Genomic DNA, 21397 nt, shown 5'->3' on the forward strand with positions numbered 1-21397 from the left:
GAATTGATAAAAGTCTGATTGGTAAATCCATCCAGGGAAGCTTGCACCACATGAAAGGTCCCAGTGAGCTAAATGCATCGCCGCATGAAGTCTGCTGCCAGTGCGATGCTTCTTTGGGAAGAAGCTGCAGTGGTGAGCGGTGCTGCAGGGTGACGGTAATGTGCTGTGAGAAGAGGAGGAATCAGACGCGGCAGAAAGAAGATGCAGAGACACACAGGAAGACCCACGAGGGAGAAACTTGAACCCAAGGTTTTTAAACGTTGTTTATCACTTCACATTTCAGTCGCTCAGAGAACGAATCCGCCTTGGAACCCACGTTCAAAGCTCTCTTTGCTCCCGAAAAATAAACGGGAAACACGCTGCCGCGAAAAGGAAAAACATGAAAAGATAAAAGCCTCCTTTGAACGGCCTCAGCTCCACCTAGAAGAGCCACGGACCGACCTCTGGTGAATGAAACATTCATCGACCCGCGCTCGACAAAATGCACCTGCTGGAAGCCGGACGCACAATTTCTCAGTCGCAACTCGGGCCACTTTTTCAAAGACGGATGACTTGATGCTCCCGGTGAGCAGCCGGCGTCGTGTCTGTGGGGGGGGATACAGTACGGATCAGCGAGGAACCCGGTAACGTACAGCACGTCGCAGTGCGCGCTGGAGGCGTGATCATGTCACGCAGTTCTGACGTTCTAGAGTCATTAACGTCTCCCAGAACGTTGGCGTGAGACACACAACCAAACCGGCTTTTCCTTTCCCGTCCCGTGTGAAAAGCACTAATTTTAGGGAAATAAAACAACTTGGTTGGTTGTTAGGGCGGCACGGTGGCGCGGTGGTTACAGCAAGAAGGTCCTGGGTTCGATTCCGCCCAGTGGCCTTTCTGTGTGGAGTCTGCATGTTCTCCCCGTGTCTGCGTGGGTTCTCTCCGGGTTCTCTGGCTTCCTCCCACAGTCCAAAGACGTGCTCTGGGGATCAGGTTGATTGGGGACTTTAAATTACCCGTAGATGTGTGAATGTGAGTGTGAATGGTTGTGTGTCTCTGTGTAGTCCTGCGATTGGCTGGCGACCAATCCAGGATGTACCCTGTCTATCGCCCGAAGTTGGCTGGGATGGACTCCAGCCCCCCCGCGACCCTGTGTGCAGGATAAGCGGTTTGACAATGGATGGATGGATGGATGGTTGGTTGTTACTCAAAATGACATCAGTTTCCATAGTAACGGTTCCTGCGTTTGACCCATTCGTCCATCTCGGTGCAGACAAACAAAACTCTCTATCTTTGACACCATTTCCATGCATGTGGTGAATAAACACTTGTACTCGGTGAGAGGATCCAGTAAACCAAACAGAAACCATTAGCCAAGTTGTGTCACGCGTAATCATAAATGATGAGAAGCACTATTGTAAGAGGCCGTAACTCTTCCGGCGTGAGTGATGAGCAGCGATCACCGTCTCTTGAAGCCTCCCCTGCCCGCTGACAGCTCATTAATCTCCCGCAGGCCGCGCGCGCACGCCGAGCCGGGCGCGGCGCACAAACCTGTTCCGACAACCTGGGCACATACCTGAGCGATGACGAGCGCCAAATCCCTCCCCAGGGTTACCTGAAGGGGCTCGGCGGCGGCGGAGTTTACGCAGACAGCTGCGTGAGACGTGACGGGATCCGCTCTGCGCTGTCTGACCTGGAGAGGTGGCGTGAACACCGACGTGGCGACTGCGCTGCAGCCGAGATCATCTCGCTTCTTCTCAAATGGGCGGCGGCGGGTTGATCCTCCCGTCCGTCCGTCCTTTTCCAGATGCGAGCGGCGCTTTCTGCTCAGTGCAAAACGTGACGGGAGACGCGTCGATTGCAAAGTGTGACGCGACAACCGGAATGTAAAAAGATCCGATTGAACCTCCTCTGCAGACACACCTCAAGCTCCTCGGCGACGGGCTCATTCGTCCCCATTACGGAGGCGATCCCGAAGAAAGTGAACCGGGACCAGATGCCGTTGTTACAATGCGAGTTCATTTGCAGGTTTAACAAGTCACATTGTGTAAAGCAACAATAAGACAATGGCTCTTTGGCAAACGGGGCGAGCGTGCCGGGTCGGCTCGCTGGAGGGCTTCCACTCATTGTCACCCGCCGGGAAGATTTGATCACAGAAACGTGTCCCGGTTTCTGCCTGGTGGTCACCGAGCTTCCGTGTTGTAAATAAGCAGGACATTTTTTTACCTGACGGCTTCCTGTCGTGGGAGGCGGGTCTTTGGTTTTCACTCCAGAGTCCAGAGGTGAGGGGGGACGAGACCGGATGCTCGTTGGGACCAGAAGGCTCCGGCTGCACAACAAACCGCAATTTATTTATATTAAAACAGGTTACGGTTACGGTTGTGAAATCGTTGGAGTGGCGTTGGGGCGTTTAAAACACGCCGAGCGAGACCAATTAAAACCCCGTCAGCGCCTCCGCCGGGCAGACGGGCTCGATGCAACACGCACAATGGTCACTCATATACGTGCAATTAAAAAATAAATAAATCACATAAAAAAAATGTTCAGCCAGTAACCATTGAGCCACTTACCAGAAGACAACAACAACAACAACAACAACACAAAAAAGACCAGCCGAGAAACAGCGATGCTCAAAGATAATACAGGATCCGAATGACTCATCTTAACGTCATAATCAGGTCAAAACATTATTTCACTGTTTGACAGCCTCATGCATACTAACACTAACATGTTATTAATCAATTGCAATTATTTATGCTTAATTGCAATTTCATTGTGAGTAGTACTGTAACAGTTTGACATTCAATCTGCTTTATTTTGTAATTCATAGGTACAAATACACTTTGACTCCAGAGCATTAACATGGTGCCTCGTCCGGAGCAAACCTGTAATTTGAACAGTGAGTCATTTTATTCCGCAACGGCAACGCTAAGAAAAACTACCACCACACACATAATGAGTATACTTAAAGCTATTTTATTTTGGCGGGCAAGGCATGAAGGAAAAGCTATTTTGACACAGCAGACTCCTTCAATCTGTGGAGGAGCTCAGACAGCAACGCGCCTCCTCCGGCTCCCCGCTGGTTAGACTGAGTCTTCTGCTGCTGTTTTCTTCCTGCGTTATAATGTCGTTATTCAGAGATCCCAAAAGAAACATTTGCCACATTGGAAGTGAATAAGTCCCGTTAATAGATTTTCCACCCCTGCGTTTTATTTTATTTTATTTTTATTACGCCAGCCGAGCCCGTCCACCGCCGGGCCGCCAGCGAGCGAAGGAAGATGGGAGGAGGACAACGCTGGAGGGGAGGGGAGGACAAAGGGAGAGAAGGCAGCGAGAGGCAGGAGGCAGGAGGAAGGAGGGACGAGGAGACAGTTGAGGAAACAAACAGGAGGAAGAAGGAGACAACATTTCTCCTTTTGATAATAAATGACGTGATTCTCTGCGTGACTCATATTGCAGATCCTCCCCAACGACGCCTGAGGAGCAATTCAGTGGCGACAAAGAGAAGCACCCGCTTGTGTCGGCGGCCTGCTGACCCGTTGGGCGCGGTGGGCGCGGTGGGGGCGGCGACCGCCGACCGCTGGTCCTCACGCTGCAGTGAGAAGCTGCTGCGTCGCTCAGTGATGAAGAGTTGGATCCACCGTGTGGCACCTTCTCACTGGCAGATGTTCCCTCGCAGCGCCGCTTCACATCTGTATTTCAGTTAATGCAGATTATTGGAAAAAAAAAAAAAAACAAGGAAAAGTTGGTTCATCTTGGTTCATCGAACCATCAAATCGTGAACGAGGAAATACAAAAAGTGGGTGAAATACACACCAGACCGTCACCCAGTAGACGGCCGGTCCTCACGACTTGAGTCATTATTTAAACTGAAACCAGGGTCCTAAAACCTAAACAGTACTTTTGATACGAAGCTGAAACCACAACGGTTCCCTAAAACTAAACTCGTTTTCTGAGAAGCGAGGAGATTATTTTGGAAAAATTGTTCACGTGTTGTTGAATATTTGTGGGGAACATTTGGTGAGATACCGTACGGAGGACACGGTGAAGGAGGTCACGGCATAGAGAGCCGGCTCGGTACCGGTCACCACGAGCCGCCTGCCGTTAATATTTGGGGATTTGAAGTTTAAAAAAAAAAAACGATTTAAAGACTTCCAACTGTTTCTGCATCAAACCCCAGCGAACAGTCACTTTAAACGTGTGCGTGGATTGTTAACAAAAATAACTCCACACACCTAAAATGTGATCTATTTATAGAGCGTCCTTAAGCAGCCATTTGAACGCCGCGCCTTGTTTTTCGCCCCCACAGCGACTCGACTCCCTGCCAACCCTCTTTGTGCGGGACGCACTTCTCAGAAGGTTACGCAATGAGGAAAGAGCTCCACGAGACGTGCGAGTGGAGGGGGGAGAAAAAACAGAGAAGAGAAGACTGATTCTGGTGAATTCCTCTGGAGCCGGAGTGGAGGTATTTCTGCGTAAACCTCCTGAACGCCGCTGTGTGCCGCGGCGGTTGCGTGGTGTTGATGGAAAAAGGTTTTATTCCCCAATAAAAGCTTGTTTACTGGAGACTAACTGGCTGTGTGTTGCTATCTATAAAAAAAAAAGACACGACAGAGGACTGAGGCCTGCGCATGTTTTGCACATAAGATGCTCAAATAAAGTTCCTGCGTGTGGACTCGCTGAAACAAACGGCAAATGTCTGGACGGAGTCGAGCATAATTGAGGGTTTTACGGTCCGGCGACGGAAATTTGCTGGTGAATTAAAGCTTAAAAATAATCCAGCAGAGATTCCTTCTCTTTTTCTAAATGCATTTTTACCCTCAGTTTTATTTTGAAGGGGGCAGGATGGAGCCGCGCTCAGCAGGTCGTCCGAGCGGTTGAACAGTAACAGGACGGTGCTGAAGCTTTACCACTCGGGGGGGTCGGGGGGGGTGACGGGAAGACAAACAGACCCAAACGGGCCTCGGCAAACAGCCGGCCTGTGGCGAAGACGCCCGCGGCACAGCGGGAGTGAAAACGCCGCGCTGCTTCCTGCGTGGAAGCACATAGCTCTCATTCAGGATGCTGACCGTGGGTTTCCTGTGAATGCGCGCGGCGCCGTGTTTGGCCAGCGTGTTATTCTGGTTTGCTGAGCTATAACTGGGAGAGCGCCTTGCCGTAACCTCGACCACTTCGTGGATTCATCACCGCGGTGCCGCTGTGCGATCCAAAAGGGCCGGACTGGTCGCTGAGTAACGCCAACCGGATCGTTCAAAATGACTCTTTTCCACCAACTATGAATTCTATTCAGCACAAACTGACATGATTTTCTTCTTCCTGTGCCGTTAACTGACACGTTTGTTGGTGGAGGCGTACTTTCACACCCAACCAAACATGAAGCTTGGAGGAGAAGGAGCAGCTGGACTTGACGTTGTGTTGTTCTGGTTCATGGGACCTTGGTAACGTTCGTTGATCACGACCCCTTTGACTATCAAAACGCCCGATCTACGCCGTCGGATTCTTCCCGCTAGTCGTCTTGTTTCCCCTCCGCCTGTAGCCTTGGAGACGACACACAGCAGAGGCTTCTGGGTTGAAGCCTCCGTCCGTCATCACAGAGAAGAAGAAGAAGAAGAAGAAGAAGAAGAAGAAGAAGAAGAAGAAGAATTGCCACGTATTATTTTACACGTACAGGAAATTGTTCTGTGCATTTAACCCGTCCTGCACAGTGGGTGCTGCCGTTAAGCAGTCAGGGGTCAGGGGTCAGGGGTCACGGTGCACCCGCTCTACTCCGGGTCGCCCCGAGCATAACGGAGTCGTCGGCTCACGTTAAGGTCTGCAGCGTTTCGCCCAAACTTCCTGCCGTCAGCGGCCTGATGCTCACTGCTGCGACTAAGAAGAAGAAGACCGTAAACTGTGTGTGTGTGTGTGTGTGTGTGTGTGTGTGATGTGTGTGCAGGGCCTCGATGCAGATGCAGCCGCGATGACATCGCCGCCCCGGCAGAACAAGTCGGTCCTGTATGACGGAGCAGCCGGACCACCCACGCGGGCCGCTCCAGCGAGCTCTGAGACCCCGTCTGGATTCACAACGGTTCTGCCAAAATGAAAGCAGAGTTTAAATCAAACTGGTTTGTAATTACACGCAAAAAAAAAAAAAAACTGATTCTGTTGACATTTCCTTTGTGGGTTCCTCTGGAATACAGCAAACCTGTATTTTCCCAAGGCAGAAGATTAGAAACGGGTGGAGATCCTCCATCTGCAGCTCCCGAAGGCACGAGCTGTGGGCTCCGACATCCCCAATGACGGACACGCGAGATCCCGGACGTCTCCAGAGACCGGAACCAAAGCCAACGCGAGCTTCACAGAGACACAACCGGAGGTCTCCGGTGTTTGTTTGAGCCCCTCCGCTCACGCACGGCGTCCCTCTTCCCACCACGACGCGCGTTCTTCCCACAGCGAACAATCGGCACCGTTCGTCTCCGGCGTTTGGTCCCCCGGAGGCCGACGTGGGACTGCAGCGACGTGTTGTGTCTCTGCCTACGAGACATTGGTCGGGCCAGACAGCTCGATGGAAACCACAGCCGCCCCCCCCCCCTCCGTCCCCCCCCCCCCCCCCCCCCGTCCCTCCATCCATCCATCCATCCCTCCGTCAGCCTCCTCCTCCTCCTCCTCCTCTGAACTCGACTCGCGGGCTCCGGCATTCCTTTGTCCTGATGCATCAACTGTAATGAGTTAGTGGTTGGAAAAGAAATGGAGACTCGACTGGCTTCGAGAAAATTGCACAGCGTGTTTCCAGAGAGTCAAACTGTCGGAAGAGCAGAAGAGCGTCGCCGACTTTAGTCCCTCGGAGGCCGCTGCCGCAGCAGCATCTGCACACATCAGGAAGCCGAGCAGGGAAGCAGAGGAAAGGACTCATTAGAGGGGAAGCCTTTCCGTCCCCGCTCAAAGCTCCGTATTCCAGGACCCCCCCCCTGTGACCTGAATGACGACAACCAGCAGAATTATTGTTAATCAATGCTGCTCAAGTTGATGCTTTTTACTTTTCCTTCTGACAGCTTCTCTTGATTTATTAAAGATACGTTGCGTTTAGTTCAGGTGAATTAATCTGATTCACGCTTTGTCCATGATTAAAGCTTCGTGCTGAAGCACATTATTATGATTAATACTGTCCTCCTCTTGTTAAGCAGGCGGGGGACCCAATTGAAATTCAAATCTGGAGAAGAGCGTCTGTTTGCTCTTATGAGTTCACCCGGTTTTTATTGCGAGCACCGCTGACTGTCGGATGTTTGAATCCAGTGATCGCGCAGTTAGACGTGACGTAGCTTTATAATTATATGTCCACCATTCATTCCACGACCAATCTATTCACACTCTCACAGTTATATCCATGATCATGCATTTCATGCTTGTATGCTTCCCTTTAAACTGTCCCACACCACATATCTCATCCATTTATCTCCAAAAGAAGCAATAAGCATCCCCAGCTGGTGGAACTCTGAAGATCTGGGGTTGAGATCAGCTCTGTGTTGTGGGCTAATAGTTCCAACCACTATTCCCGTTTTCAAATTGATCCGATTGCTTTTCATCTTGGACTCATCAACCTCTTCTGGAAAGAAAGAGCTGATTAGGTTTTCGACACCAGGTGAGCCGGCCAAGAAAACCCGTCGTTGTATCAGAAGAGGAGAGACGACGCAGGTTCTGCTGCGTTTAAGACCTGCAGTCATGGTTTCATCCCCGTGCTGATAAAACAGCATGACGATGAAAAAGACATCACTGTCTCATACAAATGGAGACAGAACCTTTTACGTAGTTGTTTTACCACATCTGTTGATGTCAAAACGCTCTCCTTTGTCTTCTTTGACTCACACTTCAAAGGCGTCTGACGAAGACTCCGCTGCAGGATTTCCTCTCCTATCGGTAGGAAATGATGCAGGACGACATAAATCACAACCGACTCGTCTCACAGTAATGAGAAACGCATCTCAGCATCTCCGTCCAGTCTGATTCCACTTTTCTCCTCGTCAGGCGAAAGAGTGACGGACAACTTGGGTGTTTGAAAAGACGAAGGATTTAGATTTTTATGCCTTTCAGGTCTTATGAGAGAAAAGGAAAGGGCTGTAATATGACAGTGATAATGTGAATGTAGATATTCTGTCTGCCGACACGAGGACTATTTATCATTAACATATTTATTCACTCATGTGAGCATTGCGTTAAATGCATTTGTATTCTGGGACACATTTGTCCTTTTTCAAGCCAAGAGTCCGATTGTGTGGCTTCTATTTCTCTTGGATCGGACCCGCTGACTCCTCGCCGCCTCCACCTAAACCGTTTCCTCGCCTTTATTATTTTGGACGGTGTGAAGGAACATTAGCATTCGTTTTTAGGCCTCTAGGATTTGCATCCGCCGGGTAAATAAGTAGGAACAACATTTACTGGTTTGGTCTCCACCATTAAAAAGCTCTGGCTCTGCTAAATGCTCCACTTTCTTCAGCGGGTATTTGGTCGAAGCTGCAGTCTTTGAGGATAAATAGCTGAAGACACACAAAGCCACCGTGATTGTACCTGGGCGAGTTCCACCTCCGTGTAGGACCAGCGCAGGTCGCGGCGGGGTGAGTGCAGGAGAGCACAAGGGAGCCTGTCAGTGGACCCACTGAATAAGAGCCATTCAGGGGCAGTCGTGCGGGCCGCAAACACCGTTATTTACTCAATACGTTATTCATGCAGTTTAATACGTCTCGAAACGCGGGACGGGAACCTTTTCCTCCCTCTGGTCAAAGCGCAGAGTGATGATAGCGTTACGAGTTGTTGGGGTCCGGGCGCCCGTGTCTCCTTGTGGGGTCAAAGCTGTATTTTCTGCCACTGAATGAGTCTTATAGGCGTTTTTTCGGCGGCCGAGTGTCCACCAGAGGCCACACGCACAAAAGTTGAATCAATCCCCTCGTGTCCGGGTAGTTTTCCTTCAGGCTCTGAGGCTCTTTTCAACGTGCCTGTCAATGCTTCTAGTGTAGCAGATCCCCAACAATTTCTTTTTCTTCTGAAAGTCGCCTCTGATTTCCTGATTTACAAACCCACACACAGGATTCTGTGTAACGTGTCCACTAATCTATCACACCCGTCTGCTCCTTCTGCCTCGCGTTGCATTTTTACCCAATCGTTTCATGCCTTCACCGTCAGCTCAGTCCGCTCGAGGTAAATCGGATTATGTGGCTCGTATATGTGGGATTTATCTACAAGGTTAAATGCCAGCAAACTACATGTGCGCATTTGTCTGCGTGTTCATCGTCTGTGTGTTTTGCATCATCGATGTTTATGGAGAGTTAAAGTTAATCCACAAGGATTTTCACATTTTAATTTAATATCCTTAAAAGGTCAAAATTGTAATGTATAATTTAATGTTAAATACGGTTGAGATTTAGATTGAGAAAATGCACATTTGAGTCCGTGGGGACAAACATGACATATTTATCTAATATCTATACAGCTACTTCTGGATTTACTGGTGAAAATGAGTAAAAACCTAAAACAATCATGGCTGTGTACTCTCTCCTCAAAGGATCCAAACAGCCGAACAGGGAGACGTGATCTTTTGCATTAGTACGGTGCAAGTACTTTGTGCAGTGTGGCTTTCACTGTTGCATGATGGTCCAAATGTTAATTTAACTTGACAAGGAGAGAATTCTGAGGGGAAAGGGTAAATACTTGGTTGTTCTCTCTAGGTTCTATATATATATATATATATATATATATATATATATATATATATATATATATATAGGAAAAGAAAAAGCCAAAGACCATAAGAGGAAAGAGGTTCTGTGGGCCTCGCGGTGCGGCGGCTCCGTCGGAGGAGGGCCGCTGTTTACGTTGAGCCTTTTCTCCAGCCGTGATTAATGTGCTCCCCCCGAATGGCACGGCGCCCTCATCGCGCCGATACCGCTTTACTGCCTCCTGTCAAAGTCGCCCTGAAAAGTAAAATAGAAGTAAAAAGCCTTTCACACAAACACTCGCAGGTATGCGCCGCTGGCTTCTGTCCACACAGACCAGGTCGTGTTTGCGGAACGCAGTCGAAGTCGCAGCTCTATTTTTCCACTGTGCGACGGGTGACCCTAAATATTTACACTGCTTGGCAGAGGCAGTGCCCGGGGATTTGGGTCCTGGTGAGACACACGGAGACACGGGTCCACTGGCGGGCTGTGAGTGTGTCGAACGTTTATTTGTCCAGAGGATCTCAAACCGTTCGACGTTCTTCAGCGTTCTTCACCATCCATCACGTCGCACTGCTGTCTCACTTCTAACCCTGATCACACTCTTATCCTCGATTGTGTCTGCGCTGACTGATGCATCGCTGTCTCACTGTGATACACACAACCTGGGAGCCGAACCGTGCATCAGCGTCCCAGCAGGACCTCTGTTATCTGGCATGGAGCCACTGCATCGCTCGTGCAGTCTTCCATAGATTGAGACTATTTCTAGTGGTGGCTGGATGGCGTGAACAAGCACAGAAAGAGGCGTTGGTTGGGTTTAATTGACTCCACGCTAAGGCTGCCGTTTTTAGACAGAGATTGATGTTGGACGAGCTCGCGAAAGCTTCTCCACCACTTTGGTCCAGGATGAAATACCTCAGCAGAAAGACACATAAAGGTATTTGTTCCGATATTTTGGTTGATGGGTGTGGAAAGTTGACTTTGGACATGGATTCTCTCTGATTCCCATCGGGGCGCAACTCCTATGGCTGCAAAAAGAAGTCTGTTTGCGTGAGAAAACGACTTCTCACCTCAGTGAGCATCGTAGACTGAGTGTACGGTTAGCTCGCTGTGTCTCAGGAAGACCTGCTTCTTAGGAAGTGTACATGTCTGGCGTGATATGCAGATATCAGGTTATACGCCTCTAAAAAAAACAAAAAAATTGCTCTCTCGCCTTTTGGCACCGGACACACTTCTTCCCGTGTTGCATGTTAATCATGCGGCTTGATCCTCCGGCGTGAACGTCATTGGCAGAGCCGAGTTGGACTTTTGGTGACAAAAGAACTCATATGAGATAGTTGAGATAAAGTACACACTCCTGTCCAACGTTCAGCGCACGTGATGCCGGCTTCACCTCCACATTCTGCTGACTTTCACCACACTGTATTTTGGTGGAAATGAACCATCCAGATGTGTCGTGATGGCCGTCTGCCACAGGACAGGCTGTGTGACGGAGGCTGAGCGGACCGGAGCGTTGCCAGGACACTTTTTCACCAGGCGCGCGGCCTGCGTGGCTGCTGCGGCGTTCCACATGTCCCGAGTCCTCTTCTTCAGCCCAAATAACAAAGCGACTTCTTTTTTCCCCTGGTATAATTTGCTAGATCTTCACTGGCGTTGGCCTGTCTGGGCTTTTTGTGTTTGTGGAGTGCCATTATCTTTAACGGGGCTCAGTCCGGCTGCTCTGTCTAGATAGAAATGTCATCAGACGGCGAGGCAGTTAAAGCACATCTTACTGCGCAGCGTAAAGCACTTAACAGTCCCTTTAACGGCACCCGGGGCGGTTCTTTCCACCGGTATCTGGGACGTGTAAATGTTGGCATATTTGTGCGAGCGCAAAGCTGAAGCAAACCCTTCGCCTGTTCCACACTCAGCTCAGAGAGATAACGCTAACGATCCGAATGAATTACACGTTCCACTCTTATTCAACACGCGTTTGAATGGATTCGATTGGATATTTACCGAATGTGCCTCATATGTCCGTGTTGGGGTAACACGCAAATAGGTTTCTGCTTTTGGAATTCGTTACATTCAAGCCGGACATCACTGTCATGTGCAAATTCCTCAACACATCTGAAGTGAGATAAACCTGCTTATTGTTAGAAGAAGCCCCCCCTTCCCACTCCCTCCCCCCTCCCTCCCCCCTCTGAGAGGGAGACGGGGAGATCAAAGTGAGACGGTGTCAAACAGGTGCTCCAACAAAACCGAGAGCCATCAAAGAGGTCCGCGATTCCACCGCCGCTGATTGGTCTCGCCAGTTTGATCGTCTGCCGACAAGTTGTCCGTCCCGGGCCTCGTCGTGGCGAGGTTCCCCCCCCCCGGGGTCCATGTGGAGGCCGAGCACGCCGACCTGTTGGTTCCCGGCCAGCTGCCGGGTGAATGAGGAATGACTCACCCTGCACTTGGCCCATTGTTCCCCCTTCCGGGGGGGGGCCTCTGATTGGAGATCTTCTTTGTTGGCGGCTCCTGGCGCTGCCGCCTGATGAAAGACGTCTCTCCTGGGTCGACCATCTGCCGGCCCCTCGGTGCTCCGGCGGCCCATCGCCTCGGCGCTGCGGCTATGTGGCAGCAGATCGGCTCATGTGCTGTGTGAGGGTGCGATGTACAGGTTCACCTCGTGGGCATAAAAGAACATAAAAAATGTAATTAGTTCCAGCGTTGGGACACAAAGGTCTCCTGGCTTAAAGTTCTGTGTTTGTTTGACTACACGGCCGTTGTCATACTGGTACATCTGGTACAGACGCCAAACGGCGCCTTGTGCATTGGTGTGTGAGCGCTGTGGTATCGGACGCCTGGTCGAGGAGACGTCCCCGACTCAGCAGGAGACACGGCTCCTCCCGCGCTTCTGTCCCCACCTTTGATTGACTGAGACGTGAATTTGGTCCCAGATCAGCCATCCCGTTCTCTAATTCCAAGTGAATACTGGACTGTGACCCCCCTGGGTGCTGGGTGCTCTCAATGGAGTTTGTGTAGAGGGCTGGGTGGCCGATGAGGGGGGGGGGGGGGGGGGGGGGGTGGGGGTGGTGAGGGGTGGGCGGTGATGGTGCTAGGCCGCCACAATGGCTAATCCACGGACTAAACACTCAAAGCCCCGATCGGCGGGCTCTGATCCTGCCTGCGTGAACAGTAGTCACGACTTGGGGGACGCTGGATAAACAAGCCAGTAACACCCCCCCCCCCCCCGACCCCCTCGTCCCACTCTAATACCACTCAAAGCCAGTTGCTCCACATCTAAACCTCTTGATTTGGTTAAACAAAATGAGGAGGGGTAATATTTACTTTTATTAACTTCATCCATCTGCAAAGATTCTTCAGATAGATGGTTTGAAAAAAGGTGTGTTGAACTACTTCCTGTGGGCGTGTACATTCACCTAAAGGTTCCTTCAGTCAGAAATAAGTTGTTGTAGTTTCTACAAACCAAGTCATCACAAACCTGGAGGAATCCATTCAATTTTATATTTTATATTTTGTGTAGATCAAAATTGCAAATTTGCCTCAGAGGTCCCGAAACCCTCACAGCAGCACAGGAAACCCCCCCCAAAAAATGAAAACCCTTTCATAGAGAAAAGGGGAAGAAACCTCAGCGAGAAGGTCAGAGGAAGATCTGTCTCCTGATGGACAGACTACAATGACGTCATGTGTACAGAATAAACAATGTAGAAGATGAACATGACATTCAATTCATATGACAGAGATGATTCAGATAATTGTGAATAGTAAGCAGGTGTACAGCAGACCACTGCAGGGACCACCAGCAGCAGATAGAACCAGCAGCAGATAGAACCAGCAGCAGATAGAACCACCAGCAAATAGAACCTGCAGCAGATAGAACCTCCAGCAGATAGAACCACCAGCAGATAGAACCTGCAGCAGATAGAACCAGCAGCAGATAGAACCAGCAGCAGATAGAACCATCAGCAGATAGAAATTGCAGCAGATAGAACCTCCAGCGATCGAACCACCAGCAGATAGAACCGCCAGCAGATAGAACCACCAGCAGATAGAACCGCCAGCAGATAGAACCACCAGCAGATAGAACCGCCAGCAGATAGAACCACCAGAAGATAGAACCACCAGCAGATAGAACCGCCAGCAGATAGAACCACCAGAAGATAGAACCACCAGCAGATAGAACCTGCAGCAGATAGAACCACCAGCAGATAGAACCTGCAGCAGATAAAACCACCAGCAGATAGAACCGCCAGCAGATAGAACCACCAGCAGATAGAACCACCAGCAGATAGAACCGCCAGCAGATAGAACCGCCAGCAGATAGAACCGCCAGCAGATAGAACCACCAGCAGATAGAACCACCAGCAGATAGAACCGCCAGCAGATAGAACCGCCAGCAGATAGAACCACCAGCAGATAGAACCACCAGCAGATAGAACCACCATCCACAGAAGCCTGTAGGAGGGAAAGCACAAAGACTTTAGGAAAGGGCCATGTTGGTTTATGATGACAGTAATAGTAATAATGAGGATGATGGCAGCAGCAGGTGTCACCAGGACCACGGTAGGAGGCAGGAACAAGGTCCAGATAGAACCATTATCTATGGAAACTTGTGTGGCGGGAATCAAAAGGCTGGTTCCATCACCGCGGTGCACATGTCAAAGTGCCCCAGACACTGAACCCCACATCGCTGAGATTGTGAATGTTTGTTTCACTAGTGGGATCACATACCAGTGTGAATGCTGACTCATGTTGTAAAGCACCTTAATGGTCACTAAGACCAGAAGGTGGACCACGGTCTTCAGTCTGCTCACAGAGCGAAATGATCTCACTGATCTGAATCTCACTTTCAGATACATTTTCCAGTGAAACATGAGTGTTTGATATATTCAATACAACGTTTAATATAAACATGAAAGATGAAATACATGTTAAATCAGCATGTCATGTGATTCAAATAATCATATTTTGGGGTTAAAAACGTGAACCCTATTTATAAAAGCAGTTGTGATTCTTCCCTCTCCATCGGAAAAAAAGCAGATAAAAGCTCTTAAATACATTTTTGAGTTTGAGTTATTCAAACTTATATCGTTTAAAAAAAAAAACCTTCTGAAAGGGTTGGAGATTAATCGAAATGTTATTAAAACCCGACCATGACCACCACACAGCGGTTCTGTGCTCGCTAAACATCGTCTTGGACCGCCTCTCGCTCTGAGGGCATTGGATGAGATAAAAAGCGTTCCCTGTTTTAAAGGTACGACCCCGGCGGGCTTCCTGAAGCCCCTCAGTCAGCCAGCAGCCCCCCCCCCCCCCCCCCCTCATGAAGCCCTCTCAGGCTGTTTGCTCAGGCTGTCGCTCTGCAGACGGCCCCACTCAGTGTGGATGTTCTTTTCCCAGGCGAGAGCTGGCGGCTACGTGTTTGCTTTCCCTCGCCTCTCAAAGGCCACATTCACCTCAGGGCCCGAGGAGAAAGGGAGGCCGGCGTACGAAGGCATGCGGGCCGTGCACGCCGGCGCTACTTTGAAAGTAAGCGCCTGTGTGGTACACGCAGGCAGGCGAGGGGTTGTCTCGCTTTTATTTATTTACCATTTTTGTGAAGGATGCTCGCATTCCTCGCAAATTACACCGCGGTTTGTGTCATGAAAGCTAAGTGGACGGGTACGCGGATCAGGTCTCTGTAATTGGGTGTCACAAAATGCAGCACAGGGACGGATAAGATGGATGAAAAAATACCAAAAATGTATTAAAAAAAATCTGCAAATCTGCTTGTTAAATATTCACATGCTCTTCTTTGATGTTCGCCGGAAACTTAAAAGGAAAGAGCTCCACTCCGACTGTTTTCCTCCACCCTCAGAATCCTTCCAGACCAGAGGTGTCAAACATCAGCCCGCCGGATGACTTTGCTAGTGTGGGAATCACAGAAAGAGGTAAAATGTGCACGCACAGGAAATCGCGTTACCGTTACTTTAGATAAACAGCATGTGCAGCTTGCACGCTATATAACTTGAAAAATGAAACTGAGAAGCCATTTTCCAGTGATGGTTTAATGAAACTGTTCACACGTTGTAACCCTTGATTCGTCAAACTGTCTGTGGTAGGTTACCTGGACATGACCGGGTTCAGGGTACACGTACACGCAAATACAGAAACCCCTTTATCTTAATTTGCAGCCGTGCATTTCATCCCTTCTTGGGTTTCCCACAAAAACAGTAAATCACCCCCTTAACGTGGTGGAGGAGTTTGAGTGGCTCAGTGATGCTGTGATCATTACGCTTGTAGGGCGACGCAACGTGAGAGAGTCCAGACTGAGAGCGGAGCAACGGACCACAGTCACCCGGCCAGCGGCCTCACGTCCTCCCTCACGTTGTGTTTTCCAGGGTAATAGAACCTGTTAACCTGTGCATTCTGGACCCTGTTAGTCTTTACTATAGTTTATCTGTATACAGTGGGCTAATCCGTTACATCAGAGGGTTATTGCACAAAAGTAGAATAAAGAAATCCAAGATAACTGAAAAGGCGCCGCTTGACTTGGTGTGATCTGCTCGTGGCGGCTTAATCGGTTGCACGTTTTGCCGAGCCGGGATGAGAAGGGGAGCTGATTCAATCCAGGTGTACACAGCTGGGATAAGTGTGTGTTCAAATAGACCACGGCATCAGTCAGATTTACTGATTCAGAAATGGAGAAGATTCTAAATATCTTTCTACAATTCTGCAGTATTCTGCAGCTGATGAGACGTCACTGGATTCCAGAAGACCTGAGACACCATGTGAATCGTATGGAAATGCATATTAAGCCCATAATGGATGAGTGAGTGGATGAGTCAGTTCGTTCTTTGTTCCAGAAGGACAATTTGTTTGCTGCAGGAAGACATTAAACAACACAAATGAACAGCATAATATGTATTTAACAGGATCCAGACGCAGTACGCCTGACAGCCAGCCTGGCAACATGCTAAGTAAGTGTCACGGGGCGGGTTGTTTCCTGTCTTATTTTGTAGTTTCTGCTTGTTGTCTCCGTGGGTAACTTCACTTCCTGCCTGGTCCTGTCATCCCCTGTGATTGTCTGATTGTTTCCACCTGTGTCCAATCACCTGCACCTCCCTAGCGTATTTAAGCCGTGTGTGTCTCTTGTCACTGGTCGCGTCATTTTCTATTGTTCTGGATGTTCCTAGTTCCTGCCTGCCTTTTGTCCCGGTTCCTGTGTGTGTTTTTGCCCGTTGGCCTTTTTGCTTTTTGCCCTTTTGACTATATAAGTCTTTTTGTTTTCTCAATCTGCGTTTGAGTCCGGCCTTCCCCGCATTTCATTACATCACATTACAGGTCATTTAGCTCAGTGGTCCTCAGTGGACCGGTACCGTTCAGTGGGCCGTTTGGTACCGGGGCCCCCCAACGGAAAGCTTATATACATTTTTTTTCTGAAAAATGTTTTATTTTGAAAATTGACCGGATTTTCCCCTAATTATGTGCGCTCGTCCCTCTGACATATTTCCCACGCGTCACCAGGCGTTTTTCTTGTCCTTTTACCGTGCACGGCAGTATCGCCGACCTGTGAGTGCACGACTACTACACCCCCCCCCCGTCGGTTGTTCTCGACCGGTCCGCGAAATATTGTCTGACATGAAACCGGTTCGTGAGGTAAAAAAGGTTGGAGACCACTGATTTCGCAGACGCTTTTATCCAAAGCAACTTCAAACTTATATCGTTTAAAAAAAAAAAACCTTCTGAAAGGGTTGGAGATTAATCGAAATGTTATTAAAACCCGACCATGACCACCACACAGCGGTTCTGTGCTCGCTAAACATCGTCTTGGACCGCCTCTCGCTCTGAGGGCATTGGATGAGATAAAGAGCGTTCCCTGTTTTAAAGGTACGACCCCGGCGGGCTTCCTGAAGCCCCTCAGTCAGCCAGCAGCCCCCCCCCCCTCCTCATGAAGCCCTCTCAGGCTGTTTGCTCTATTGCTACATTACACTTTGAACCCATGGCTTTTTCACATTTTGCCCGGGGAGCAATTAGGGGTTAGGTGTCTTGCTCAGGGACACTTCGACTTGAGACATGGGGCAGCCTGGGACTTGAACCACCAACCTTGCGGTTCCCATCGCACCCGCTCTACCCCCTGCGCCACAACGAACCCCCCCGGCATCCGTGACAGTATGGGCTAAAGGAAATGTGAATTATGCACAATTGCTGCTGTGCTCATCACAGCAAACATCTGAAGGAGCAAATCGAGCTGGTAGACGACAGACTGCGGTCAGTAAAAGGAGTCTCCAGGATCTGGACCTCGCAATAGAAATAAAAACACAGGAAACTGGATCTGCAGATAAAGAAACTAGAAAAATAAGTAAGTGATATTCAATCTACACTTTAGGCATTTCTGTAAAACAATGTTATTTCTCTCTCCCCAGCTCTCAAAGGAAAGGACAATGAAATCTCATCTGAAATTATTAATGTATCGGTCTCTGTGTGTCCGACCAGGTGATACTTGCTGGGAAATGGTACTGGACCGAAAAACTCAGTCATGGGCCGACCCGGGCCACTCGGCCTCCACATTATTAATGCAGTCGCCTCACAGATCACCCGAAACAATGCGACGATGCCTATTCAGTGCACATTTAATGCACAGAATACATTTTGGCCGGTTGACCGTAACTAAGTTATTTTTACCTGAACATTGATGCTGTATAAGGATTTTCTGTTGACATAATCACCCTGAGGGGCGTTTAATGCGCATGTGTGTGCAGTTCAGAGCACCAATGACATTAGGGAAACCTGTAACACAAAACAGTATCTGGTGACGCTTTGTTCTAATCTGTAATTCATGTCACCTGCAACCTTGTGGAAATCCTCTTTGATGTAACATTCGTCTGTGGCCAGAGAAGGTAACCAAGGACTTCAGTGCCGAACCCTCGTTTCCCTCAATCCACCACTAATCCGTTCATTCTGTGCACCTAGTCACATTCACTTCGTCTGCCCGTCTCACCTCCCGTCACTCACTCAATCGCTGCCAGATCCTTCTCTGCATCCGTGAAGGACCTTCCAGCACTTGAGTTTGGACTGGTTTCCCGTCGATGACCCGGACTACGCCGTCTTGCGTCTCTGCCCCGCTAATCCACCCCGTCTTCTGTCCCCGACCACGTCTCTTCCCAGTGGCTCTGTAAACTGTTAAAATAAAATACTCTTTTGGGAACTACAACTGCTGTTTGTTTGCATCTGGGTAAATATATATATATACTTTATTAATCCCCATGGGGAAATTTGTGTGTAATCGCAACAAAACAGTAAAATGAAAAATGAAATAAAAACCTGCTGCTTGCAAAAAGAAGGCAGTGCGTTACAGAGCGTCTGTGTGATGGTGAGAGCTCGACTTTACGCTGCCGAGGGTCCGATCTGTCCCGAAACACCCTCTCACGTCTGAAAGCACGTCCCAATATCGGTGCTTCTTCATCCGAAGCGTCGTGCAGAAACACCGCTGAGTGGGACTTGATGCATCGCTCTCATCACTGACCACATTGAAATCACTCAATCATTTCTAACCATCTAGACAACAACTGCAACAGCGGGGTTTAAAAATCAAACTCAAATAGTGACATGTAATGCATGTTAATGGGAATAAATCAGAACACATTCACAGCAGAATAACTTGAATACGTTTATTTCGGATTAGAGTGGACACTCTAATTGGGTCACTTTGCTGGTACCGAACCCGGATAAAGGAGGAGGGGTTGGACGTAGAACCAGTCTTTTGATATTCTTTGAAACTTGCTATTGTAACATTTAATGTTCATGGTTTATTGTAGAAAGACCTTAAAATAAGGTTTACCGCCAAAAAACCCTTCAAGGATTTAATAAAGCAATATATTATCGTTATTGTGCAATGACTTTACCTGAGTCTTCTGTTTAATTGGACACATGCATTACTTTGCATTACAACGAATGTAATTAGCGTGGAGAATTTGCGGTCAGATTAGCTTGTCACGGCTTGTTATGAAAGTTGGCGTTTAATGTAAGCGGTTAACCGTGGACTATAGATGCCCCCCCTCGCACTGCCTGATGAAAGGCCGGTGGTCTGCAACCCAGATTCCTCCATGCTGAGGATTTTAGTGCAAAACATCGAGAAATAAGGGCACGAGATGGATATAGTAAAGCTGGAGAGGAGTTTCTGGTGAACGTTGTTCTCCTCGATGTCTCGTGTGCGGATTGTACGTTCACGGGGACCCAGTCGAGTCGGTCCTCGGGGGTTCTTTTCGTAAAATCATTTTTAAGTGTGTGTTTCGGCGGTGAGTTTTAATGACACGATCACCTGGTCGCCGATTCTCCAAAGTGATGAGAGCAGAATCATGAAACAAGTAAATAGCACGACACTGAATATATAACACAAAAACGTTGGCAGGCAACAAAAGGGAACTTCTGTGAAATGAAGCAAGAATGATCTTTTCTTTGGTTTAAAAAAGATGGCGCCACTGCTTCAGAGCCGATGGTCTGTTTTCTCTTCAGGAGACACGGACACAAGAGGTCGTAATCGGGGTTCCAAGTAACTCAACTTTTCATCTTTCTTACACTGTAGTTTGTAGTAATTCCACAACAACTTCTGTTGCACACGTCCTCATGAACGAGGAGAAGGCATGAAAAAGAGGTTTTATGTGTGGTTTATCAGTGTGACATTTGGGTTGATGAATATTGCAGCTGGGAATCATCTACAGACACAGCAGGGGAATTTTCATGAATAATAAGTATTAATCATTTTTCACTCAATCCCGCACGTCTTTTTCACTGTGAACCAATTAATCCATTCACACTAAATTCACCGAGTTCCCTGTGGGTTCGGTCTCCAACGTTAGCATCTAACGTTAGCGTCTCAATCTCCAGTCTGCACTGAGCCTCGATGAGCATTGGACGTTTCGCCCGTAAAGAAGTGTCGTGAAATTGGATCATTTGACTGATTAGTAACCTCGTCGAGGATCCTTTGAGTTTAACCCGTTCTGTGGCAATTTCTCCCACAGCAGTTTGACTCGAAGTAGCAGGAAGAACACGCGTGTAACTGCTGTCGCTGCCGAAAGCTCCGTCCCGGTGGAACATGGTACCGAGCCGAGGGCTTTTCCTCCTTTTACTTTTCTAGTCAAAATTAATGCTGTGGAAATGCTCTAAAATAAACTACCCCCCCCGCTTTGTGAAGGGGGTAAGTAAAGTAAGGGAAGTGAAGGAAATATTTCATTCTTTTATCACCAAGATTAAACGGACAGAAAATGTTTTCCGAGTGATTTAAAGCGTGAAATAAAACAAGAGTGATCTCCTGTTGACAAGTCCGGGGGGGGCGGGGGGGTTAAGTGCCTTTCCCAGTGATTCATGGACAAACTCTAAAGGGTAACCGCTCAAGGGATGAATGTCGGTTCGCGTCCACTTTCCTGCCGACCCGCGCCGGCCTCCGATCACCTCGCCGCTGCACGCGACCCCGCCACCCGTTTCTGTTCAATTAATCAACCAAATCGCCTGGTTTTGGGGTCCGCGGCGTGAACGAAACTTGTGGATTCAGTCAGACTCCGACGACTGTGAAGGAAACATGAATCCGAGGGGGGGCCGGAGCCGTGTCTTCGTCTCCCAGGTCGCTCATTCAGAACAACAACAACAACATAACACTTTCCCCCCACGGCCGAGCGCCGCTCCTGCACAAACACAGCGGCTGCAGACAATGGGCAGCGTGCAGTGAAGTGCAGGCTATAATGAGGCAGATGTCTGGCTATTGGGAGACCACAGCA

This window comes from Gasterosteus aculeatus, chromosome 15 (genome assembly GCF_964276395.1).
Source record: "Gasterosteus aculeatus chromosome 15, fGasAcu3.hap1.1, whole genome shotgun sequence".
NCBI classification, from domain to species: Eukaryota; Metazoa; Chordata; class Actinopteri; order Perciformes; family Gasterosteidae; genus Gasterosteus; species Gasterosteus aculeatus.